A 27078-nucleotide genomic window follows, 5' to 3' on the forward strand; every position below is an offset into this window, starting at 1 on the left:
TATTTTTTCCCCTCAGTGATTCTTATGACTTTTATTATATTGGCTGTAAAATTGTGACCTTGGGAGCAATTGAGCTGTTTAGGGCCTTTTACTCCTATACTAAATGGCCTCATATTACTCTACTCTGGGGATATTTAAGCTTGTCTCTATTTTTTTTCTATTTTGTCAAGCTTCATTTTATTGTTGTCAGTATGACTACCTGTAGCAGTCATTCTATCCTCCATTTAAAATTTTCTCTTTTTTATTTATTATTATTATTTTTTTTACTTTACAATATTGCCACACATCCACATGAATACACCACAGGTGTACACGTGTTCCCAATCCCAAACTCCCCTCCCACCTCACCCCCAACACCATCCCTCTGGGTCATCCCAGTGCACCAGCCCCAAGCATAACCAAGTATATGGTATTTTATAAAATAAGAATGGTGTAAGCATAAATAAAGGGTTAAAAACTTCTGTGAATAATACATTCTTTGCAAGGATTTCTTTTAACCATCTATTTTATTTTTTCTGTAGACTGTTTTGCTTTTTCTTTAGTTCTCATTTTCATACTTTAAAAAATTCAGTTGATGCTTCATATTATACTTAAAACTTGCAGAGAACATATGGAAGAGACTTATTTGTATTAAAAGAAGATTTGTCCATCTATAAAGAATAACTCTCATGCATAGAAATGAACCTCAAGGAGTATACTGTGAAATAGTAACACTGTACAATAGAATTATAACTGATTTACAGGTTGCTTTTCTGAGTTCAGATCTATGACAAATGTTTAATACCTTTGTAATAAAGATATCAAGATATATTTTAAAATTAAGCAAAGCCAGCAAAACCAAAAGCAGTAGCAATACTATCATTTTGAGTTACAAATTCTATTATTTTTTAAACAATTGGGTGTACTTTTAAAATCTATAAGTAATATTTTAGCATTATTAATTCTATATGAGTGTTTTAATTAATGTAGTCTACTTATGAGGGTCAGAAAAAAGTCCTAGTGAGTCATTGAATCATTGTCAGAATTATATCATTACTGTTTTTTTTTTTTTTAATCTTTGTGTGTGTGTGTGAGCAGGTAGTTAATAATCTCTTTGAAAATACAGGAAAGTACTGTCTGTTTCTTCAGAAAATTGCACTTGTACAAAACAGTTTGCATATATCCCTCATACTTTACAAGGTCTCCTGAACCCATTTATTCATTCATTTAACAAATATTTATTGACTATCCATGGTATTCCTGGTATAGTTATATGACCAGAAAACCAAAACATAAAACCCAGCCTCTAGATAAATAAATAAAACAAAATTAAAATTTCTACTGCTAAGAAACATATGTACATGGTAGAACAAAACTGCCATAAGTCAAAGCAATTTTTAAATTAGCTTTATGCTCAAATTGTTCTCTAATATCAATCACTTGGAATAAATTTGTATTAAGTGTTACAGAGCACAGCTGACTGAGGTTGTATCCAGGGCACAATGGAGAGGTTTGGTCTGGGAATATATATGTGAGTTGTCCCAGATGAGATTTCTAATTGAGTGCAGAGAGAGGACAGAATGGAGAAGGCAATGGCACCCCACTCCAGTACTCTTGCCTGGAAAATCCCATGGATGCAGGAGCCTGGTAGCAGCAGCAGCAGAGGACAGAAAGGGCTTCCTAGGTGGTGCAGTGGTGAAGAATCCACCTGCCAGTGCAGGAGATGTAAGAATTGAAGCCCACTGTTGGGAAGATGCCCTGGGGGCAGTCATGGGACCCAACTCCAGTATTCTTGCCTGGAGAATTCCATGGACAGTGGAGCCTGGCGGGCTACAGTCCATGGGGTCACAGAGAATCAGACAGGATGGGACACAGTGCCGCAGCAGCAAAGGGACAGAGAAAGCTTATGATTTCTGGGCATGTCTACATTTAGAAACAGGAACAGAAGGGGAAGCTGAGAAAGAGAATGAGAAGGAGACAAAGGATAAGAGACAAACCAGGTGAATGTGATATCTTGAAGCCAAGGGAATAAAAGCTTTGAAAGAGGAAGGAGGGATCCACTCCATCAAATACTACTACAGGTTAAGAAATGTGAGGACCAAGTACTGAATTAAGCAATTTGGAGGTCAATGGTGATCTCAACCAAAGCAATTTTAGTAAAGTGGTAACAAAATTGTCTGATTAGAGGGGTTCAAAGAAAATGAGAAGTGACAAATTGGGGACTGGTGCTGTTAGATGTGGAAAAGGCAATGGTAACACACTCCAGTACTCTTGCCTGGAAAATCCCATGGGTGGAGGAGCCTGGTAGGCTGCAGTCCATTGGGTCGCTAAGAGTCGGACACGACTGGGTGACTTCACTTTCACTTTTCACTTTCATGCATTGGAGAAGGAAATGGCAACACACTCCAGTGTTCTTCCTGGAGAATCCCAGGGATGGAGGAGCCTGGTGGGCTGCCATCTATGGGGTCGCACAGAGTCAGACATGACTGAAGTGACTTAGCAAGCAGCAGCAGCAGCAACAGCTGTTAGATGGAAAGCTTGGAGTTGAGAACAGTTCAATTCAGTCCAGTCGCTCAGTCATCTCAGACTCTTTAGTGACTGCTGCTGCTGCTGCTAAGTCACCTCAGTCATGTCTGACTCTGTGTGACCCCATAGACGGCAGCCCACCAGGCTCCCCCATCCCTGCAGCCATGAAATTAAAAGATGCTTACTCCTTGGAAGGAAAGTTATGACCAACCTAGATAGCATATTCAAAAGCAGAGACATTACTTTGCCAACAAAGGTCCATCTAGTCAAGGCTATGGTTTTTCCAGTGGCCATGTATGGATGTGAGAGTTGGACTGTGAAGAAAGCTGAATGCCGAAGAATTGATGCTTTTGAACTGTGGTGTTGGAGAAGACTCTTGAGAATCCCTCGGACTCCAGGTAGATCCAACCAGTCCATTCTGAAGGAGATCAGTCCTGGGTGTTCTTTGGAAGGAATGATGCTAAAGCTGAAACTCCAGTACTTTGGCCACCTCATGCAAAGAGTTGACTCATTGGAAAAGACTCTGATGCTGGGAGGGATTGGGGGCAGGAGGAGAAGGGGACGACAGAGGATGAGATGGCTGGATGGCATCACTGACTTGATGGACGTGAGTTTGAGTGAACTCTGGGAGATGGTGATGGACAGAGAGGCCTGGCGTGCTGAAATTCATGGGGTTGCAAAGAGTTGGACACGACTGAACGACTGAACTGAACTGAACTGAACTGAACTGAACTGAAGCATTCAGAAGAAATGTTTTAAGTGAGATGTGCTGTGTGCTGTGCTTACTCTCTCAGTCATGTCCGATTCTTTGTGAGCCCATGGACTGTAGCCCTCCAGGCTCCACTGTCCATGGGGATTCTCCAGGCACGAATACTGGAGTGTGTTTCCATGCCCTCCTCTAGGGGATCTTCCCAATCCAGGGATTGAACCCATGTCTCCTGCAGTGCAGGTAGTTTCTTTACCATCTGAGTCATCAGGGAAGTCTTTAAGTGAGATAATTCAGCATAATTGTGTATTTTTTTTCCCAACTTTCAGCTGAGGATTCAGGCATAGAACAGGCAGATTTGGATTTAATCAGAGCTGGGGCTTTGCTGGGATGGGGAAAATGAGCTAGATAAGGTTAGGAAAAATGAGAGTGACAGTGTCTGAAAAGGAGTGCTCACACTGATGGACTGACATACCTAAACTGGGTGTGGAATAAAGTAAGGATACAAAGGGATTGAGAGTGAGCACAAAGAACAGAGGATCAATAGACCTCATTTAGTGCCGATCCAAATAATTAGAAGAAGTAAGTGGAAAAGGCCCGCAATTGGAATTGTTGAAAATCTGATCATAAAAAGAGTGCAGATATTGGTAATGATAGCGTGAGGGTTGAGGCAGGACCTTGGAAGTGTGGTAGCTGATCAACAGAGGAAAAGAGCTATGGAAAAAAGAGGCCAGACTATGTCTATGTGGATATTGATATTGTCAAGAGCGAAGACAGGAGTAATTCTTATAAGAAACAGTGATTGAACCAGGAGGTACAATCTTCAGAGAATGATCAGGGACTTAAAGACACTTCATATTGTTCTCCTATGGCTAGTGGTATAGAGGGCCTGGGAGAAAAGAGAGCTACTGCTAAAAAGTGATATGACGGGAGCATTGTCAATAGTGGAGAGCCAGGTTTCATTTGAGGCAAACAATTAAAGAAAAGAGTCTGAGAATAGGCCAGGTTACTAATCCTTTCCTTGATAGCCGTATCTAAAAGCATGTCAGTACAGGGGAGACAACAAGACAAGATGAAACTGCAGTCATTCTACAGTGATTTCCACTGCAGGCCAGACATGACAAAGTCTAGATGAAACCCCCTTGAAAATCTCAGGTTCTCAGCTGGATGAGCCAGGAGCATTTTGGCTTCTTGCTGTTATATCAGACTGTTTCTTCTTTGGTTGTTGGTTATTTTTGAGTTTTGCTTCTTTTGATGTGAAACTCCTTGGGTCTCCCTGTCACTTTCACTCAGAAAGATGTGGCCAGACTTGAGATACGCCCATACTAAAAAGACAAAGCAAAGCAAAACAAAATGTAACCCCCAAAATAGGCAAAAATTATTCCTTTACCATGACCTGGCTATAACTATTTGATCAAAGGGATATGACTAGTCACCTTTAAGTTATACATATTTTTAATCATCAAGATTTAAAACTATTTGAATTATCTGAATCATAGTAGAAGATTATTTAAATGTTTGCTAAATTGTGGGCAATTTGGTTTACTTATACTGTTTTGACTACTTTGGTTCTAACCTTAGTTTTAAAATAGGATATTTTAATGTTCTAAGCATGAATAATGGGCATCCCTTATTAACAACTAAGTAAATATTTGTTTCAATTTTAGCTACAATGCTAGATGATTTCACTAGCAAAACAGAGTTCTTATACCATGTTAAATGAAACATATAGTTTTATCGCTTGATACATAAGCTTTAATTGTTGATATATTTTCTTATATTTCTATGACAGTTAATGGTGCTTAGTCTTAAGTTCTCAACTACAGTTTAAAAAAATGACCTTCAAGGCTGAACTATAAAATACTGTTTCTCCTTACTGCAAAGAGTTTAAGTATGAAGGTCTCTGAAACCCAATTGCATTTTCAATGGTGTAATTTTTACCCCTTGACAACCAGCCATCTTGTTTATTTATTACACTAGTTTACGGTAGCAGCAGACCATTCTCTATCCTTCTCACAACCCCCAGAAAGAAGGATAATTTACCAGTGAATAATTTGTTTGAGTTGATTTATTAGATGGTTCTTGAAAGCTCATTTTGACTGAGTGACCTTGGCTCTTAATATTTGGTCAATGCCAAGCACATAATAGAGGATGAATATTTATAACATGGCTGGTGCATGGGGATATAGTATAAATAGTGACTGATAAGATAACTGACATGCATCAGATGTATTTATGACAAATTAAAGTATGTCCAAAAAATGCACACACAAGCCAATGGTACTAGTTTATGGGGACAAAGAAGAGTGTCAGGAATAAGTAAAGTTGAACTTACCACACCCTTGAACCTGGAAGCCAATTAAGGAGCAAGCACTTGATGACCTTACTAAGTTTGCAGTTTCTCACTTTATCCATTTTTTAATGCAAAAATAGCACTTCAAAATAATTAACCACTGTATAATTCTGATACTTTTTGTTTAAGTTTATAGTTTCTCAATTTATCTACTTTGTAATGCAAAAATAGCACTTCAAAAGAATTAACAACTATGTAATTCTGATGCTTTTTGCTTTCTTTGCCAGAATCCTGGATTTTAATTATTTAGCATGATTATAAAAAGTACAAATGACCAAATAAAGTAAAAATAATTTTCATTTGATCTGCCTATGTACACATTTAGTGCAACCCAGACCCAACAGGAAACACAATTTCAAACTGTGTGGCTTGTTGCTACCTCTGATTGTCTCACTCAATGTGAAATGGTTGTTGGCAGCTTTTCTGCTGTTTTTTGAAATGCTAACAATGCTGATTTGATCTGACTTTTTTCTTTGTTTGTTTCTTTATAAGCTTTAATAATTCATTAGCGTCAATCACTTCATTTTAGGAGGAGGGATAGTATTTCAATGTGATGATGCCACTGAGGCAAGCTCTATGATTTCTTTAAGATTTGTAGTTTCCTATTTTCACTTGTCACGTTGCTCCTTTACTACAATCCCAAGTGATTGGGACCTGTATAATGTCTTTTTTTTCCCCCCTTTCTGAGTAATGTAAGACAAATTTCCCAATTTGTAGATAAATGTGCACTTTATAAATTGCATGATCACATCCTCAGTCTGTCTGTATCCTGTCTTGGTTTTAATGACTACCAATTCAAACTCTGGACCAGCCTATAGATAGTAAAGGATAGATATCTGGTTCTGTGTTCTCCCTGAGAAATCTGAAGCAGATCATCTAAAATCCAAATATTTCCAGGGAAAGATTGTGTTTCCAAGGGAATTCTGAACCATGCCAGATTAGTAATGGTCTGAACTAGCATTTCTGGAACTGAATTTTTGGTGGGACAAGGACTTAAAAACATTCTCTGAGAAGTGTCTTACATTGCTTACCCAAATCAGTAGAGAATTTTGATAAGAGGTTAACCATTCGTTGGGTGTAAATTCCTAAAAAAAAAAAAAAAAAAATGTGTTTAGTTTCAGTCTCCATTATATGTCTTTATGAATTCTGATTATATAACTATATTACAGATTGTATTTCATTTATTAATATTCCACACCTCATCCAAAAAGGAATATGAGACAGCTGGGTCTGCAACAAATCTGATCATTTGTAAAATGTCAGTGTTTGTCTCCTGAAATTAGATTTTCTTTCTCCTCATTTCTCTTTGAACTCATATTTTTATTGCATAATGTTCCTTAATTATTATCCTAAATACAGTGTCTCCTTTGTTTTTCTCAAAGTTATACTTTCTTTGCTCTGTTTTACCCATCTCACAATTTGTTACTATTCATACAGCTTTCTTTTGTGATCATCATTTTCTTCCCTGCTCTGAATACTTTATCCAAATCTGCTTGAAGGTTTCTTTCCACGTGTCACTACATTGATTGAAATAGATTAATGACTTAGTATCATTTTTACTATCACAATAATGAACTATTATATTGTGAACTGGTTTTTCTAAGAGTAGTTTTAGGATAAAACCCTGTTTCCATGACAGGATAGCACTACAATCCATTAGGCTTTAAGTGTTGCTTCACTGGCAACACTTACAAAGTCACTTTTTTAAAAAGATACTTTTAATTATAGCTTGTAATAGAGCATAAAGTGCCCTGCCCTCATGTTGATTAATTGTATTAAAGCCTTTTCTTTTTCAGTTTCTTGGTTTAGTCAAAGCATAATTAAACTCACATGTTTTATTAAATATAAAACTCCAACTTTCTGCCTCAGGAAGAGAGTGATAAAAAATAAACCACACATTAATTTAATTCATTCAAGAAAGCTTGTGCTCACTCTTCCAGAACCACCAATAACCAGATCATGTAGTTGCAAACAGAATACAGTGGCCACAACTGTGAACCATAAAAAGAGCCTCTGGTTCAGTTTCTGTGCTAGGCAGACAGACACTGTTGGGAGAACCCATTCAATGCAATATATGAGAAGTCTTGCTAGATTTCCATCTGCCTTGGCTACCTGGATTTTTTGGATAATATTTGAATGCAAGATAATCTTTAGAGGGCAGGAGGAGAAGGGAACAACAGAGGATGGGATGGTTGGATGGCATCACCAACTCAATGGACATGAGTTTGGGTAAACTCTGGGAGTTGGTGATGGACAGGGAGGCCTGGCGTGCTGCGATTCATGGGGTCGCAAAAAGTTGGACATGACTAAGCAACTGAACTGAACTGAATCTTTAGAATGTGTTGCCTCTCTTTTTAAAAGTGGCCCACCTGATTCTTCTAAACATGCCACTTTGGCATCTTTGCAAAAAGAATTTCTACTGTGTTCAGTTTAGAAATAATTATCCATTGTCTTCTGGCATATTGCATTTTGAAAATAATATCCTCTTATTTATGCATTGTAGAATCAATGTTAGATTTTTGAGTATCAGCAGTGCAATAGCTCTCACACTTCTTTCTCTACCTGCATTTTTGTTTGTTTAACTTCTTTAAATAACCAGCTGAGATGATTCATTGTGATTCATACTAAAGAAGGCAGCATGAAGAATAGAAAATGTAGGATAATAAAGGACTGTTGTTTCCCCTGGCTGAAATCATATTGGAAATTTCTTTTCTTCTCTTTAGTGATGCCACAAGATATTTTAAAGACAACATTAAGTAGCATGCATCCCCCCCCCAAAATAATCTTCTATTCTGCTTTTAACTGCTGTGTTATGCAGAACATAAATGATACTTTTTCTTAGCACTATAAATCAGTGAAATCTGTGCAATTGTTAGCACCTTTAAAATTGTGATAAGCTCAATCTGTAGAAGAAGAGATACTGTGAAATACTATTAAAGTAAAAGGCTATGTTAGTTTGATATAAAAATATAGTTTTAGAGTATGACCAGTACATTCTATTCTTAATTCAAAATGAAATTGAGTTGGTTTTTAAAAGTACAGCCACAAAGCAGAACCAAAAAATAGATATAAACTAAAACTTTTTGAAGTGTGAAACTCAAGAGGCCACAATAGTAGGCAGTAAAATCATTATTTAAAATAAGACAGTTATAAATTTGTTCAGGTGACTGCAGAACAGACATAATACACATGGGTTTCTGCCAAGCAGAAACTCGTCAAGGTATGAAGAGCTGCAGGATGAGAGGTTGTTTGTGCTGGTCTCAGACCCTGGCAGGTTGGAACATCTGTAGGCTCAAGGAGTGTAGTCAGCCCTGTAGTTACTGTTCGTACCCAGAAGCCTTAGAGGCCTTGTGGGTAGGACGTTTGTTAAATAACTTTAAGCGTCTGATCTATTGTTGGAAGGTATTTTAGGATCCTATACCAAGGGTACTGAGAACACATTTTCTGGAAAGCACCTTGCCATTTTGGGGGTCACTCCCCAAAACCCAGGTAATGTGCTAAAAGCCTTACGTTCTTTGTGACATTTAACCTTACTCTAACCTCATGGGCTGAGCTGAGTATTACAACCAATTTAGAGATTAAGAAATTGCCTAGGAAGGGTCTTCCTTGGGTGTATACAGTTATGTGGTAAATTTAGGACTGGAATCTAGGTCCATCAGATTCCAAGGCCTCGGCCCTCCCACTATGCCACACTGCCTTCTGACTGGGGAGAAGAGCACAGGGTGATTGTTGGCTAAAAGGCAGGAAACTCTCTGAGGGGTAGGGATCTGCTTCCTCCAGTATGTTTTAGTTTCTCCTGAAGGGACTTGTCTAGATCTCAATACCCATCTCTATATCCACTGACTCGTACTTCCTCCTTCCTTCACTCTTCCCTTTTCCTCTTCACTTAATATTAATACTGATTATAATGTCCAGCCCTGTCCTTTCTACAGAAACCTGGAAAAATGGAAGGGTTTAAGTTAGACATGGGTTCATCCTCTACAAGGATGAAGACTGAGAGAAATGTGGGAAGACTAATCAATATTGTTATTTCTAGATGGAACACCCTACCTCAGCTGCTTTAATATAGGTAGTTTCCAGACTTTCAAGAGTTCCATTAGAGGTTGGTTTCTGTGTAATTTCATGATCTCGCAAGTTTCACTTCTTCCCTGGGATCTAATTAGAATATTGCTATACACAATGATGTATTCCTTCATCTTTAAGAGCATTTATTTCACTTCATACTTATTTGTTCCATGTTTTTAGATTATTTATAACTAGATTAGGAATTTATTAAGACTACATATTTAGTCTTATGTGTCTTACAGAACCAGTACTTATAAAACAGTACACAAAATAGGACTCAATAAGTAGTTGGTGAAAATATATTTGTATTTTGCATAGAAATGGAGGGAAAAATGCAAACTGTTTTCATTTGAAATTTAGAAGTACATTTCAATTACCTCTTGAATAATGTCAAGATGATTTTAATAGGTAGTCTCAATAATTTTATATTATATTAAGGTTTATGTTCAATATTTATCACAAATCATTATGTTCTACCATGCTGTAAAAACTTATAATGGTTGGCTTTTCACCAAGAGCAAAGATATAAAAGGGTCCATTTTAAAGGTTGATTGTCTTATACAGAGTGAATTAAGTCAGAAAGAGAAACACTAATACAGTATATTAATGTATATATGTAGAATTTAGAAAGATGGTCAACTATGACCCTATATGCAAGACAGCAAAAGAGACACAAATATAAAGAACAGACTTTTGGACTCTGTGGGAGAAGGTGAGGGTGGGATGATTTGAAGAATAGCACTGAAACATGTATATTGCCATATGTAAAACAGATGACCAGTGCAAGTTCGAGGCATGAAGCAGGGGACTCAAAGCCAATGCTCTGGGACAACCCAGAGTGAGGAGGGAGGTGAGTGAGTGGGGCTTCAGGATGGGGGACACATATACATCCATGGCTGATTCATGTCAGTGTGGGCAGGAGCCACCACAATATTGTAAAGTAACTAGCCTCCAATTAAAATAAATTAATTTAAAACAATAATAGTCAAGAAGTAGAAAGGAAAAAAGTAAAGGTTGGTTGTCTAGTTCTGTATTTTTTATAGAAATATAGATGATTTATAATGTATTAATTACTGTTATACAGCAGTGACTCAATTATACATACACATACACACACACACATACAGTTGTTTTCATATCATTTTCCATTATCAGTATCTTCAATAATGTTCCCTATCCTATACAGTAGGGTGTTGTTGTTTATCCATTCTATGTATATTAGGTTACATATGTTAATCTCAAATTCCAAATCCACCACTCTTCTACCCCCCACCCCCTGGCAAACACGAGTCTATTCTCTATGTTTGTGATTCTGATTCTGTTTTGTAATTATTTTCATTTGTGTCATATTTTAGATTTCACATATAAGTGAAATCATATGATACATGTGTTTCTCTTTCTGACTAGGTCCACCATGTTGCTGTGAATAGCATCATTTTGTTCTTTTTATGGCTGAATAGTATTCCATTCTACATATGTAAAACATTTTTAATATCCATTCATCTGTCTGTGGACATTTAGGTCATTTCCATGTTTTGGCTATTGTGAGTAATGTTGCTATGAAGATAGGAGTGCATATATATTTCCAAATTTTATTTTTGTCTAGGTATATGCCCAGGAGTGGGATTGGTGTATCAAATGGCAACTCTATTTTTAGTTATCTGAGAAACCTTCAAATTGTTTTCCAAGTGGCTGCACCAATTTATGTTTATACACAGAGTATAGCATGGTTCCCTTTTCTCCACACCCTCTCTAACACTTGTTATTTGCATACTTTTTAATCATGGCCATTCTGACAAGTGTGAGGTGATATTTCATTGTAGTTTTGATTTGCATTTCTTTCATAACTGATGATATTGAGCTTTTATCATCTACCTTTTGACAATTTGTATTTCTTTGGTTTTTGCTGTTGTTGTTCAGTTGCTCAAATAGTTGTGTCGACTATTTGCAACTGCATGGACTGCATCATGCCAGGCTCCTCTGTCCTTCACTATCACGCAGAGTTTGATCAAATTCATGTCCATTGAGTTAATGATGCCATCCAACCATCTCATCCTCCATGGCCCCCTTCTCCTCCTATCCTCAATCTTTCCCAGCATCAGGGTCTTCTCCAATGAGTAAGCTCTTTGAATTAGTTTTGGAGCTTTGCTTCAACATCAGTCCTTCCAATGAATATTCAGTATTGATTTCCTTTAGGATTGACTGGTTTGATCTCCTTGCTATCTGGCGGACTCTCAAGAGTCTTCTCCAGCACCACACACAGATTCAAAGCATCAAAGCATCTTTGACCTTCAGTATCTTTGCTGCTAAGTCACTTCAGTCACCCCAGGCTCCCCCATCCCTGGGATTCTCCAGGCAAGAACATTGGATTGGGTTGCCATTTCCTTCTCCAATCTTTATGGTCCTACTATTACATCGGTACATGACTACCAGAAAAACCTTAGCTTTGACTACATGGAACTTTGTCTAAAAGTGATGTCTCTGCATTTTAAATGATGTCTAGGTTTGTCATAGTTTTTCTTCTAAGGACTAAGCATCTATTAATTTTTTGGCTGCAGTCACCATCTGTAGTGATTTTCAGTTCATTTCAGTCACTTAGTCATGTCCAACTTTTTGCAATCCAATTGACTGCAGCATGTCCATCATCAATTTCCAGAGCTTCCCTGTCCATCATCAATTTCCAGAGCTTGTCCAAACTCATGTCCATTGAGTCGGTGATGCCATATAACCATCTCATCCTCTGTCATCCCCTTCTCCTCCTGCCTTCAGCCTTTCCCAGCATCAGGGTCTTTTCAAAGGAGTCAGTTCTTCACATCAGGTGGCCAAAGTATTGGAGCTTCAGCTTCAGTGTCAGTCCTTCCAATGTATATCCAGGACTGATTTCCTTTAGGATTGACTGGTTGGATCTCTGAAGTCTAAGGAACTCTCAGAGTCTTCTCCAACACCAGAGTTCAAAAGCACCAATTGTTTGGTGCTGAACTTTCTTTATGGTCCAACTCTCACATCCAAACATGAGTACTTGAAAACCATTGATTAGACTAGATGGGTATTTATTGGCAAAGTAATGCTTCTGCTTTTTAACATGTTGTCTAGGTTTGTCATAGCTTTTCTTCCAAGGAGCAAGTGTCTTATTTTCAAGACAAAAAAAAAAAAAAAAGAAATGCTGTATATTTGTTATCATTTCATTACCCATTAGATTTTCAGAGACCTTCCCCTCCCCAACTTAACCAACAAAGTAATAAAAGGTAAATGAGAGAAAAAAAAATTTCATGGCAGCAGTCATGATCTACAGTGATTTAGGAGACCATGAAAATAAAGTCTCTTACTGTTTCCATTGTCTCCCCATCTATTTGCCATGAAGTGATGGGACCAAATGCCATGATCTTAGTCTTCTGAGTGTTGAGTTTTAAGCCAGCTTTTTCACTCTTCTCTTTCACTTTCATCAAGAAGATCTTTAGCTTCTCTTTCCTTACTGACATAACAGTGGTGTCATCTGCATATCTGAGGTTATTGATATTTCTCCCTGCAATCTTGATTCCAGCTTGTGCTTCATCAAGTCCAGCATTTTGCATGATATACTCTGCATAAAAGTTAAATAGGCAAGGTGACAATATACAGTCTTTATGAACTCCTTTCCCAATTTTGAACCAGTCTATTGGCCAAGAGGAGCTAGCCCACGGCCAAGGTAAGGGGCAATGGCTGCCCTTTGCTGGAGCAGCCATGAAGAGATACTCCAAGTCCAAGGTAAGAAAAACCCAAGTAAGAAAGTAGGCACTGAGAGAGGGCATCAGAGGGCAGACATACTGAAACCACAGTCACAGACAACTAGCCAATCTGATCACATGGACCACAGCCTTGTGTAACTCAATGAAACTAAGCCATGCCGTGTGGGGCCACCAAAGACGGACGGGTCATGGTGGAGAGTCTGAGAGAATGTGGTCCACTGGAGAAAATGGTGAAACACTTCAGTATTCTTGCCTTGAGAACCCCATGAACAGTATGAAAAGGCAAAAAGATAGGACACTGAAACATGAATTCCCCAGGTCAGTAGGTGCCCAATATGCTACTGGAGATCAGTGGAGAAATAACTCCAGAAAGATTGAAGGGATGGAGCCAAAGTAAAAACAACACCCAGTTGTTGATGTGACTGGTGATAGAAGCAAGGTCTGATGCTGTAAAGAGCAATATTGCATAGCAACTTGGAATGTTAGGTCCATGAATCAAGGCAAATTGGAAACGGTCAAACAGGAGATGGCAAGAGTGAACGTCAACAGTCTAGGAATTAGTGCTCTAAGATGGACTGGAATGGGTTAATTTAACTCAGATGACCATTATATCTACTACTGTGGGCAGGAATCCCTTAGAAGAAATGGAGTAACCATCATAGTCAACAAAAAAGTCCAAAATGCCATACTTGGATGCAATCTCAAAAACGACAGAATGATCCCTGTTCGTTTCCAAGACAAACCATTCAATATCATGGTAATCCAAGTCTATGCCCCAACCAGTAATGCTGAAGAAGCTGAAGTTGAATGGTTCTATGAAGACCTACAAGACCTCCTAGAACTAACACCCCCAAAAGATGTCCTTTTCATTATAGGGGATTGAAATGAAAAAGTAGGAAGTCAAGGAATACCTGGAGTAAACAGGCAACTTTGGCCTTGGAGTACAGAATGAAGCAGGGCAAAGGCTAATAGCATTTTGCCAAGAGAACTCACTGGTCATACCAAACACCCTCTTCCAACAACACAAAAGAAGACTCTCACATGGACAACACCAGATGGTCAACACTGAAATCAGGTAGATTACATTTTTTGCAGCCAAAGATGGAGGAGCTCTATACAGTTGCCAAAAACAAGACCAGGAGCTGACTGTGGCTCAGATCATGAACTCCTTATTGCCAAATTCAGACTTAAATTGAAGAAAGTGGGAAAAACCACCAGATCATTCAGGTATGACCTAAATCAAATCCCTTATGACTACACAGTGAAGGGAGAAATAGATTTAAGGGACTAGATCTGATAGACAGAGTGCCTGATGAACTATGGACAAAAGTTCGTGACATTGTACAGGAGACAGGGATCAAGACCATCCCCAAGAAAAAGAAATGCAAAAAGGCAAAATGGCTGTCTGAGGAGGCTTTACAAATAGCTGTGAAAAGAAGAGAAGCAAAATGCAAAGGATAAAAGAGGAGATATACCCGTTTGAGAAGGCAATGGCACCCCACTCCAGTACTCTTGCCTGGAAAATCCCATGGACAAGGGAGCCTGGTGGGCTGCAGTCCATAGGGTCGCGAAGAGTCAGACACGACTGAGCAACTTCACTTTCACTTTTCACTTTCAGGCATTGTAGAAGGAAATGGCAACCCACTCCACTGTTCTTGCCTGGAGAATCCCAGGGACAGGGGAGCCTAGTGGGCTGCCGTCTATGGGGTCGCACAGAGTCGGACATGACTGAAGTGACTTAGCAGCATACCCATTTGAATGCAGAGTTCCAAAAAATAAAAGGAGAGTTAAGAAAGTCTTCCTCAGTGATCAATACAAAGAAATGGAGGAAAACAACAGAATGGGAAAGACCAGAGATCTCTTCAAGAAAATTAGAGATACCAAGGGAACATTTCATGCAAAGATGGGCTCGATAAAGGACAGAAATGGTATGGACCTAACAGAAGCAGAAGATATTAAGAAGAGGTAGCAAGAATACACAGAACTGTACAGAAAAAATCTTCACAACTGAGATAACCACAATGCTGTGATCACTCACACTCACCTGGAGCCAGACATCTTGGAATGTGAAATCAAGTTGGCCTTAGGAAGCATCACTACAAATAAAGCTAGTGGAGGTGATGGGATTCCAGTTGAGCTATTTCAAATCCTAAAAGATGATCTGTTAAAGTACTGTACTCAATATGTCAGCAAATTTGGAAAATTCAGCAATGGCCACAGGACTGGAAAAGATCAGTTTCCATTCCAATCAGAAAGAAAGGCAATGCCAAAGATTGCTCAAAATTCTGTAAGCCAGGCTTCATCAATATGTGAACTATGAACTTCCTGATGTTCAAGCTGGTTTTAGAAAAGGCAGAGGAACCAGAGATCAAATTGCCAACATCTGGTGGATCATCAAAAAAGCAAGAGAGTTACAGAAAGACATCTATTTCTCCTTTATTGACTATGCCAAAGCCTTTGACTGTGTGGATCACAATAAACTGAGGAAAATTCTGAAAGAGATGGGAATACCAGATCAGATCACCAGACCTGGCTCTTGAGAAACCTGTATGCAGGTCAGGAAGCAACAGTTAGAAGTGGACATCAAACAACAAACTGGTTCCAAATTGGAAAAGGAGTACATTAAGGCAGTATATTGTCACCCTGTTTAATTAACTTATATGCAGAGTACATCATGAGAAATGCTGGGCTGGAGGAAGCACAAGTTGGCATCAAGATTGCTGGGAGAAATATCAATAACTTCAAATATACAGATGACACCACCCTTATGGCAGAAAGTGAAGAAGAACTAAAGAGCCTCTTGATGAAAGTGAAAGAGGAGAGTGAAGAAGTTGCCTTGAAGCTCAACATTCAGAAAACTACTATCGTGGCATCCAGTCCCATCACTTCATGGCAAATAGGTGGGGAAACAGTGGAAACTGTGTCAGTCTTTATTTTGGGGGGCTCCAAAATCACTGCAGATGGTCATTGCAGCTTTGAAATTAAAAGATGCTTGCTCCTTGGAAGGAGAGTTATAACCAACCTAGACAGCATATTCAAAAGCAGAGACATTACTTTGTCAACAAAGGTCCATCTAGTCAATGTTATGGCTTTTCTAGTAGTCATGTATGAATGTGAGAGTTGGACTATAAAGAAAACTGAACGCTGATGAATTGATGCTTTTGAACTGTGGTGTTGGAGAAGACTCTTGAGAGTCCCTGGACTGCAAAGAGATCCAACCAGTCCATTCTAAAGAAGATTAGGCCTGGGTGTTCATTGGTAGGACTGATGTTGAAGCTGAAACTCTAATACTTGGCCACCTGATGTGAAGTGCTGACTCACTTGAAAAGATCCTGATGTTTTGAAAGACTACGGGAAAGAAGAGAAGGGTACAACAGAGGATGAGATGGTTGGATTGCATCACCGACTCAATGAACCTGGGTTTGGGTAGACTCCGGGAATTGCTGATGGACAGGGAGGCCTGGTGTGCTGTGGTTCATGGGGTCACAGAGTCGGACATGACTGAGAGACTGAACTGAACTGAGTGTTTCACGTCCAGTTCTAACTGTTGCTTCTTGACCTGCATACATATTTTTAAGGAAGCAAGTAAGGTGAACTGGTTTTCCCAACTCTTTAAGAATTTTCCACAGTTTGTTGTGATCCACACAATCAAAGGCTTTAATATCATCAGTGAAGCAGAAGTAGATATTTTTCTGGAATTCCCTTATTTTTCCGTGATCCAATGGATGTAGGCAATTTAATCTCTGGTTTCTCTGTCTTTTCTAAATCCAGATTGAACATCTGAAAGTTCTCAGTTCATGTACTGTTAAAGCCTAGGTTGGAGAACTTTGAGCATTACTTTACTAGCATGTGAGATGAGGGCAATTGTGTGCCAGTTTGAACATTTTTTGACATTGCCTTTCTTTGTGATTGGAATGAAAACTGACTTTGTCCTGTCCTGTGACCACTGCTGAGTTTTCCATATTTGCTGGCATATTGAGTGAAGCACTTCGACAGCATCATCTTTTAGGTTTTTAAGTAGCTCAGCTGGAATTCCATCAACTCTACTAGCTTTGTTCGTAATAGTGCTTCCTAAGGCCCATTTGATTCTGCATTCCAAGATGATCGCTCTAGGTGAGTGATCATACCATCATGGTTATCTGGGTATTTAAGATCTTTTATTGTATAGTTCTTCTGTGTATTCTTGCCACCTCTTCTTAATGTCTTCTGTTTCTGTAGGTCCATATCATTCCTGTCCTTTATTGTGCCCATTTTGCATGAAAATTTCCCTTGGTATCTCTAATTTTCTTGAAGAGAGCTCTAGTCTTCCCCATTCTATTGTTTTTGCCTGTTTCTTTCATCAGTCACTTAGGAAGGCTTTCTTATCTCTTCTTGCTATACTTTGGAATTCTGCTTTCAAATAGGTATATATTTCTTTTTCACCTCTGCCTTTCACTTCTCTTCTTTTCTCAGATATTTGTAAAGCTTCCTCAGACAACCATTTTGCCTTTTTGCATTTCTTCTTCTTGGGGATGGTTTTGATCACCCCCTGCTGCACGGTGTTAAGAACCTCCATCCATAGTTGTTCAGGCACTCTAGCTATCAGATCTAATGCCTTGAACCTATTTCTTACTTCCACTGTATACACATAAGGGATTTGATTTAGATCATACCTGGATCGTCTAGTGGTTTTCCCTACTTTCTTCAGTTTAAGTCTAAATTTTGCAATCGTGTGTTCATGGTCTGATCCATAGTCAGATTCTGGTCTTGTTTTTGCTGACTGGACAGAGCTTCTCCATCTTTGGCTGCAAAGAATATAGTCAATCTGATTTTGGTACTGACCATCTGGTGATGTCCTTGTGTAGAGTCTTTTATTGTGTTGTTGAAAGAGTGTGTTTGCTATGACCAGTGCACCCTCTTGGCAAAACTCTGTTACCCTGCCCTGCTTCATTTTCATACTCCAAGGCCAAACTTGCCTGTTATTCCAGGTAGCACTTGACTTCCTACTTTTGCAATCCATCCCCTATGATGAAAATGACATCATTTTTTGGTGTTAGTACTAGAAGGTCCTGTGGGTCTTCATAGAACCATTCACTTCAGCTTCTTTGGCACTAGTGGTTGGGGCATAGACTTGGATTACTGTAATATTGAATGGTTTTCTTTAGAAATGAACAGAGATCATTTTGTCATTTTTGAGAGTGCACCCAAGTACTGCATTTCAGACTCTTTTGTTGACAATGAGGGCTATTCCATTTCTTTTAAGGGGTCTGTGCCCACAGTAGTAAATATATTATCATCTGAATTAAATTTGCCCATTCTGGTCCATCTTAGTTTACTTATTCCCAAAATGTTGATGTTCAATCTTGCCATCTCTTGTTTGACCACTTGCAATTTACCTTGATTCATGGACCTAAAATTCCAGGTTCCTATGCAATACTGTTTACAGCATTGGAGTTTATTTCTATTGCCAACCACATCCACAACTGGGTGTTGTTTTTGTTTTGGCTCAGCCTCTTCATTCTTTCTGGAGCTATTTCTCACTCTTCTACAGTAACATATTAGGCACCTACCGACCTGGGGAGTTGATCTTTCAGTGTCATATTTTTTGCCTTTTCATACTCTTCATGGGGTTCTCAAGGCAAGAATACTGAAGTGGTTTGCCATTCCCTTCTCCAGTGGACTACATTTTGTCAGAACTCTCCACCTTGGCCCATCCACCTTGATTGACCCTACACCACATGGCTCATAGTTTCACTGAATTATACAAGACTGTGATCCAAGGGATCAATTTGGTTAGTTTTCTGTAATTGTGTATCTAGGTCTTGCTCTGATGGATGGAGACATACTCAGCAAATCTTAATCCAGTTTTATGTTGATGGGTGGGGCTGTTTTCCCTTCCTGTAGTTAGATCTGAGGCCAAACTATGGTAGAGATAATGGTTTCCTTCTTCAAAAAGACATGCCAGGACTGTTGTATTCAGTGCCCTTGATCCCACATCAGGCCACTGTCAACCCACCACTCATCTAAAGAATCCTGGACGCTCACAAGCAAGTCTGGCTCAGTCTCTTGTGGGATCACTGCACCTTTCTTCTGGGTTCTGGTATGCACAAGGTTTTGTCTGTGCCCTCCAAGAGTCTATTTCCCCAGTCCTGTGGAAGATCTGTAATGAAATCCCACTGGCCTTTGAAGTCAAATTTCCTGCGGGTTCTCAATCTCTTTGCTGGATCCCCAGCTTGGGAAATCTGATGTGGGCTCTAGAACTTTTGCAACAGTGGGAGAACAGTTGTTTTGGGGCCCAGAAAATAAAGTCTGCCTCTGTTTCCATATTTTCCCCCTCTATTTGTCATGAAGTGATGGGACCAGATTCCATGATCTTAGTTTTTTAATGTTGAGTTTCACACCAGCTTTTTCACCCTCCTTTTTCACTTTCATCAAGAAGCTCTTTAATTCTTCTTCGCTTTCTGCCGTAAAGGTGGTGTCGTCTGTACATTTGAGGTTATTGATATTTCTCCCGGCAACCTTGATTCCAGCTTGTGCTTCATCCAATCCGGCATTTCACATGAAGTACTCTGCATATAAATTAAATAAACAAGATGACAATATACAGCCTTGACATATTCCTTTCTCAATTTTGAAATAGTCCATTGTTCCATGTCTGATTCTTGCTGTTGCTTCATGAGCTGCATACAGGTTTCTCAGGGGGCAGGTTAGGTGGTCTAGTATTTGCATCTCTTGAAGAATTTTCCACAGTTTGTTGTGATCCACATAGTCAAAGGCTTTAGTGTAGTTAATGAATCAGATGTTTTCTGGGGAGGCCTTACAAATAGCTGTGAAAAAAAGAGAAGCGAAAAGCAAAGGAGAAAAGGAAAGATATAAGCATCTGAGTGCAGAGTTCCAAAGAATAGCAAGAAGAGATAAAAAAACCTTCTTTAGCGATCAATGCAAAAAAATAGAGGAAAACAATAGGATGGGAAAAACTAGAGATCTCTTCAAGAAAATTAGAGATACCAAGGGAACATTTCATGCAAAGATGGGCTTGATAAAGGACAGAAATGGTATGGACCTAACAGAAGCAGAAGATATTAAAGAAGAGGTGGCAAGAATACACAGAAGAACTGTACAAAGAGGATCTTCATGACCCGGATAATCACAATGGTGTGATCACTCATCTAGAGCCAGACATCCTGAAATGTGATGTCAAGTGGGCCTTAGAAAGCATCACTAGGAATAAAGCTAGTGGAGGTGATGGAATTCCAGTTGAGCTATTTCAAAACCTGAAAGATGATGCTGTGAAAGTGCTGCACTCAATATGCCAGAATATTTGGAAAACTCAGCAGTGGCCACAGGACTGGAAAAGGTCAGTTTTCATTCCAATCCCAAAGAAAGGCAATGCCAAAGAATGCTCAAACTACCACACAATTGCACTCATCTCACATGCTAGTAAAGTAATGCTCAAAATTCTCCAAGCCAGGCTTCAGCAATACTTGAACCGTGAACTTCCTGATGTTCAAGCTGGTTTTAGAAAAGGCAGAGGAACCAGCTATCAAATTGCCAACATCCGCTCGGTCATCAAAAAAGCAAGAGAGTTCCAGAAAAACATCTATTTTGCTTTATTGACCTATGCCAAAGCCTTTGACTGTGTGGATCACAATAAACTGTGGCAAATTCTGGGAGAGATGGGAATACCAGACCACCTGACCTGCCTCTTGAGAAATCTGTATGCAGGTCAGGAAGCAACAGTTAGAACTGGACATGGAACAACAGACTTGTTCCAAATAGGAAAAAGAGTACATCAAGGCTGTATATTGTCACTCTGTTTATTTAACTTATATGCAGAGTACATCATGAAAAACGCTGGACTAGAAGAAACACAAGCTGGAGTCAAGATTGACAGGAGAAATATCAATAACCTCAGATATGCAGATGACACCACCCTTATGGCAGAAAGTGAAGAGGAATTAAAAGCCTCTTGAGGAAAGTGGAAGTGGAGAGTGAAAAAGTTGGCTTAAAGCTCCACATTCAGAAAACAAAGATCGTGGCATCCGGTCCCATCACTTCATGGGAAATAGATGGGGAAACAGTGGAAACAGTGTCAGACTTTATTTTTGGGGGCTCCAAAATCACTGCAGATGGTGACTGCAGCCATGAAATTAAAAGATGCTTACTCCTTGGAAGAAAAGTTATGACCATCCTAGATAGCATATTCAAAAGCAGAGACATTACTTTGCCAACAAAGGTCCATCTAGTCAAGGCTATGGTTTTTCCAGTAGTCATGTATGTGAAGAATTGGACTGTGAAGAAGGCTAAGCATTGAAGAATTGATGCTTTTGAACTGTGGTGTTGGAGAAGACTCTTGAGAGTCCCTTGGACTGCAAGGAGATCCAACCAGTCCATTCTGAAGGAGATCAACCCTGGGATTTCTTTGGAAGGAATGATGCTAAAGCTGAAACCCCAGTGCTTTGGCCACCTCATGCGAAGAGTTGACTCCAGAGTCAGACATGACTGACTGAACTGAACTGAATGTGAAGTGAATGTTGCTCAATTATCTTCAACTCTGCGATCCCATGGAGTATACATTCTATGGAATTCTCCAGGGGATCTTTCCAACCCAAGGATTGAACCCAGGTGTCCTGCATTGCAGGCAGATTCTTTACTAGCTGAGCCACCAGGGAAGCCCTATGATCTAATGGATGTTGGCAATTTGATCTCTTGTTTCTCTGCTTTTCCTAATTCCAGGTTGAACATCTGGAAGTTCTCAGTTCACTTGTTACTGAAGCCTAACTGGAAGCATTTTGAGCATTAACTTGCCAATATGTGAAATAAGAGCAATTGTGTGGTAGTTTGAACATTCTTTGGTATTGCCCTTTAGGATTGGAATGAAAACTGACCTTTTTCGGTCCTGTGGCCAGTGCTGAGAAATGTCTCTTTATGTCTTCTTCCATTTTCAGTTGAGTTGTTTTATTTTGTTGTTGAGTTGTATGAACTGTTTATATACTTTTAAATTAACCCCTTTTCTGTCTCATCATTTGCAAATATAGTCTGTAGGATGGGCTTCCCTGGCAGCTCAGTGGTAAAGAATCTGCCTACTAATGCAGGAGTTATGGGTTCAATCCCTGGGTTGCGAAAATCTGCTGGAGAAGGTAATGGCAACCCACCTCAGTGTTCTTGCCTGGATAATCCCATGGACAGAGGGGCCTGGCAGACTACAATCTGTGGGGTCATAAAGAGTCAGACAACTAAACAATAATAACTATCTCTAGAATGTCTTTTCATTTTGTTTATGGTTTTCCTGCTGTGAAAAAAACTTGTAACTTTGATAAAGTCCCATTTGTTTATTTTTATTGCTTTGGGGACTGACCTAAAAAAAAAAAAATCACAAGATTTAGGTAAGATTTACATCAGACAATGTTTTGTCTATGTTCTCTTCTAAGAGTCTTAGGAATTTCTAGGAGTCTTATGTTCAAGTCCTTAAGTCATTTTGAGTTTATTTTTTTATATGATGAGAGTGTATGTTTTAACTTTATTGATTTACATGTGGCTGTCCAGCTTTCCCAACACTACTTGCTGAAGAGATAGTCATTTCCCTGTTGTATACCCTAGCCCTCATTTGTCAAAGATTAATTGACCATAGGGGTGTGGGTTTATTTCTGGACTCTCTATTCTGTTTCATTGATCCATATGTCTGTTCTTGCACCACTATTTTGATTATGGTAGCTTTGTAGTATTGTCTGAAGTCTGGGAGGGTTATGCCTCTTGTTTGTTTGTTTGTTTCCAGCATTGTGTTGGCAATTCTGGTTTGTTATATTTCCATATAAATTTTAGGATTGTTTGTTCTAGCTCTGTGAAAACTGTCATGGGTAATTTGAAAGGGACCATGTTAAATCACTATGGGCTTCCATTGCGGCTCAGATGGTAAAAAATCTGCCTGCAATAAAGGAGACCTAAGTTTGATCCCTGGATCAATAAGATCCCCTAAAGAAAGGAACGGCAACCCACTCCAGTATTCTTGCCTGGAGAATTCCATGGACAGAGGACAGAGGTATAAACAGCTGGACAGACACACACACACATATTAAGTCTATAGATTGCTTTGGGTAGTATGGTCATTTTAACAACATTGCAATATTATTTCTTCTAATCATGGGATATATTTCCATTTCTTTGAATCATCTTAAATTTCCTTCGTAAATGTTGCATAGAAGTCTTTCTCCTCCTTGGTGAGGTGTTTTTTCTTGGTTTTTTTTTTTGACATTTTTTTAAAACATTTTCTTTCTGATATTTCATTGTTACTGTAAAGAAATGAATTGATTTCTGTATGTTAATCTTGTATCCTGCTACCTTGTTGAATTTGTTGGTCAGTTCTACTAGTTTTTGCATGGAGTCTTTAGGGTTTTCTATATGTAATATAATATCATCTACTTATAGTGATGATTTCACCTCTTCCCTTCCAATTTGGACATATTTATTTATTTATTTTTCTGACTGTTGTGGATGCCTTTCAATACTACATTGATAGAAGAAGTGAGATTTGGCCTTCTTGTTTCATTCCAGATTTTAGTGAAAATCTGGAATTTTCATCATATAGTATTACATTGGCTGTGGGTTTGTCATAAGTAGCTTTTACTATCTTGAGATGTATTCCCTCCATATCCATTTGTTAAGAGTTTTTTCATGAGAGGATATTGAATTTCTTCAAAGGCTTTTTCAGCGTCTATTGAGGTGATCATGTGATTTTTGTTTATGTAGTGTATCATACTGATTTATTTGTGGATGTTTAATCCTCCTATGAACGTGGAATGTATCTTACTTTGTTTTTGTATATGATATCTTTAATGTATTGTTGGATTCGGTTTGCTAATATTTTGTTGAGAATTTTTGCATCTATATTTATCAAAAATATTGGCCTGTTTTTTTTTATTTTTTGGTGATGTCTTTGGTTTTGGTATCCTTGGGAGTGTCCTTCCTCTTCAATATTTTGGAAGAGTTTGAGAAGGATTAGTATAAGTTCTTCTTTGAATGTTTGGCAGAAGTTGCTTGTAAAGTCATCTGGTCCTGGACTTTTATTTATAGGGAGTTCTTTTCTTGTTTATTTTTAAAATTGAAGGATATTTGCTTTACAGAATTGTCTTGGTTTCTGCCGAACATCAACATGAGTCAGCCATAGATATATATATAATTGTCCCCTCCCTCTTGAGCCTCCATCCCTATCCCATCCCTCTAGGTTGTTACAGAATTCCTGTTTGAGTTCCCTGAGTCATACAGCAAATTGCCAGTGGGAGTTTTAAAATTACAGATTCTATTTGACTTTTAATGATCAGTCTGTCCAAATTTTGTATTCTTGATTCAGTTTTGGTAAGCTGTATATTTCTAGAAACTTGCCCATTTCTTCTAGCTTGTCAGATTTTATATATATATATAATTGCTCATAATATTTCCTTTTTTTTTTTTGTATTTCTGCAGTATCAGTTGTTATGTCTCTTTCATATCTTATTTTGTTTATCTGAATTTTCTCTCAACTTCTTGGTAAGCCTGGCCACAGACTTGTCAATCTTGTTTACCCTTATAGATAACCAGCTCTTGGTTTTATTGATTTTTTTCTATTTTTAATCTTAATTTATTTCCTCTCTGATCTTTATTATTTCCTTCATTCTGCAACTTGTGTGTTTGCTTATTCTTTTTCAAATTATTTTAAGTGGTAGGTTTATTCATTTGAGATTTTTCCTGTTCTTTTTATGGAAGGCCTGTATCAATATGAACTTCCCTCTAAGAACAGTTTTTGCTGCACACCATAGATTTTGTATGGCTGTGTTTTCATTGTCATATGTCTCAAAGTGTTTTAAATTTTCTCTTTGATTTCATCATTGACTTGTTAGCTTTTTAGCATGATGTTTTTAGTCTTCATGTAATTGTTTTTTTCTCATTTCTTTTTCTGTGGTTGATTTCTATTTTCATACCATTGTGATCTGAAAAGATGCTTGAGATAATTTCTGTACTCTTAAATTTGTTGATGATTGTTTTGTACTCTAGTAAGCGGTCAATCCTAGAGAATCTTCCATGAGCACTTGAAAAGAATGTGTATTCTGCTTTTGTGGATGTAATGGCCTGAAAATATAATTAGGTCTAACTCTTCTATTGTATCATTTAGGATCTGTTGCCTCACTGAATCTCTGTCTCTAAGATCTGTCCACTGATGTAAGAGAGGTGTTATGATCTCCTACTATTTACTGTGTTGCTTTCAGTTTCTCCCTTTATGTTTATTAGTATTGTTTCATATATTTGGGTGCTCTTATATTAGGTTTATATTAATCAGTATAAAATCCTCTTCTTATATTGATTCTTTTATCATTATATAGTGTCCTTCTTTATCTTTCCTTGTGGGCTTTGTTTTAGAGACTATTTTGTCTGATATGAGTACTGAAACCCCTGATCTCATGTCATTTTTGTTTGAAACATCTTTTTCCATTCCGTCACTTTTAATCTATGTGTGTCCTTTGCCCTAAAGTGGATCTCTTGTAGGCAGCATATTGTAGACTCTTGCTTTTTCTTTCTTTCTTTTTTTTTTTTAATCCAATAAGCTACTCTGTGTGTTTTGATTGGAGCATTTAGTACATTGACATTTAAGGTAATTATTGATAGGTATGTATTTATTGCCATTTTAAGCTTTGTTTTTCCGTTGACTTTACATTTCTTCTCTGTCCCATTTTTCTTTTGTGGTTTAATGATTTTCTTTTGTATTATATTTATGTTCTTTTTGGCTTTAGTGAATTTATTGTATAGTTTTGATTTGCAGTTACCCTGTTTTTTGAGTATGTTAAACCCTTCCTATATCTACTTGCCCTAGGCTGTTAGTTATATAGTCTCAAACACATTCTAGGGGGGGACATACCCTGCATTTGCTTACTCTCCTCCCCCATATTTTATGATTTTGATGTCCTCTTTTATATCTTTATGTTCATCCTTCTGCTGTTCATTGTGATTATCATTACTTTCATAGAAAATTTGATTTTTTAAATCTTTGTACTGACTTAAGTGATTTATTTTCCAATTGTAATTTTCTTTTCCCTGTAGATTCTTACTTATTTTAAATTTAGGGAAAGACCTTTCAGTATTTCCTTTAGAATAGTTTTGCTTGTCTGAGAAATTCTTTATCTCTCCTCCTATTCTAAATGATAATCTTGCTGGTAGGGTATCCTAGGTTGCAGATTATTCCCTTTCAGGCTTTTGAGTGTATCTTTCCCATTCCATTCTGGCCTGCAACATTTCTGAGGAGAAGTCACCTGATAGTCTTATGGGGGTTCCCTTGTAATAAACTCTTTTGTTTTTCTCTTGTTGCCTTTAGAATACTCTCTTTAACTTTTCCAAACTTTAATTATAATATGTCTTGTTGTAGGACTGTTTGGGACCTTCTATGCTTCCTCAATATTTGTTTCCTTCTTTAGGTTTAGGAAGGGTTCAGTTCAGTAAATATATTTTTGATCTCTTTTCTCTTTTCCTTCTGGAATCTCTATTAAGCATAGGTTGGCATGCTTTATATTGTCCCATAGATCTTTCATATTGCTTTAATTTTCTTTTTATTAATTTGGCTTTCTGTCTTCTGTCTTTATTGGGTGATTTCCATTATTCTATCTTTCAGGTCAATTGTTCGTTCTTTTGCATTATTCATTCTGCTATCCATTGCCTTCAGTTCGGCTTCTGTCTCTCCAAATGAATTTTCTAATTTTTCTTGGTTCCTATTTATAGTTTCT

The 27078-nt window shown here is 38.1% G+C and overlaps 1 protein-coding gene across 2 annotated transcripts in view; it reads left to right on the forward strand.

The window, feature by feature from the left end:
- The window catches only part of NAALADL2 (N-acetylated alpha-linked acidic dipeptidase like 2), a 1592461-nt gene that overhangs the window by 1489256 nt on the left and 76127 nt on the right, over positions 1-27078 (forward strand). The gene's annotated exons all lie outside the window — the stretch shown is intronic.

This window comes from Oryx dammah, unplaced genomic scaffold, assembly GCF_014754425.2.
Source record: "Oryx dammah isolate SB20612 unplaced genomic scaffold, SCBI_Odam_1.1 HiC_scaffold_2, whole genome shotgun sequence".
NCBI lineage: Eukaryota > Metazoa > Chordata > Mammalia > Artiodactyla > Bovidae > Oryx > Oryx dammah.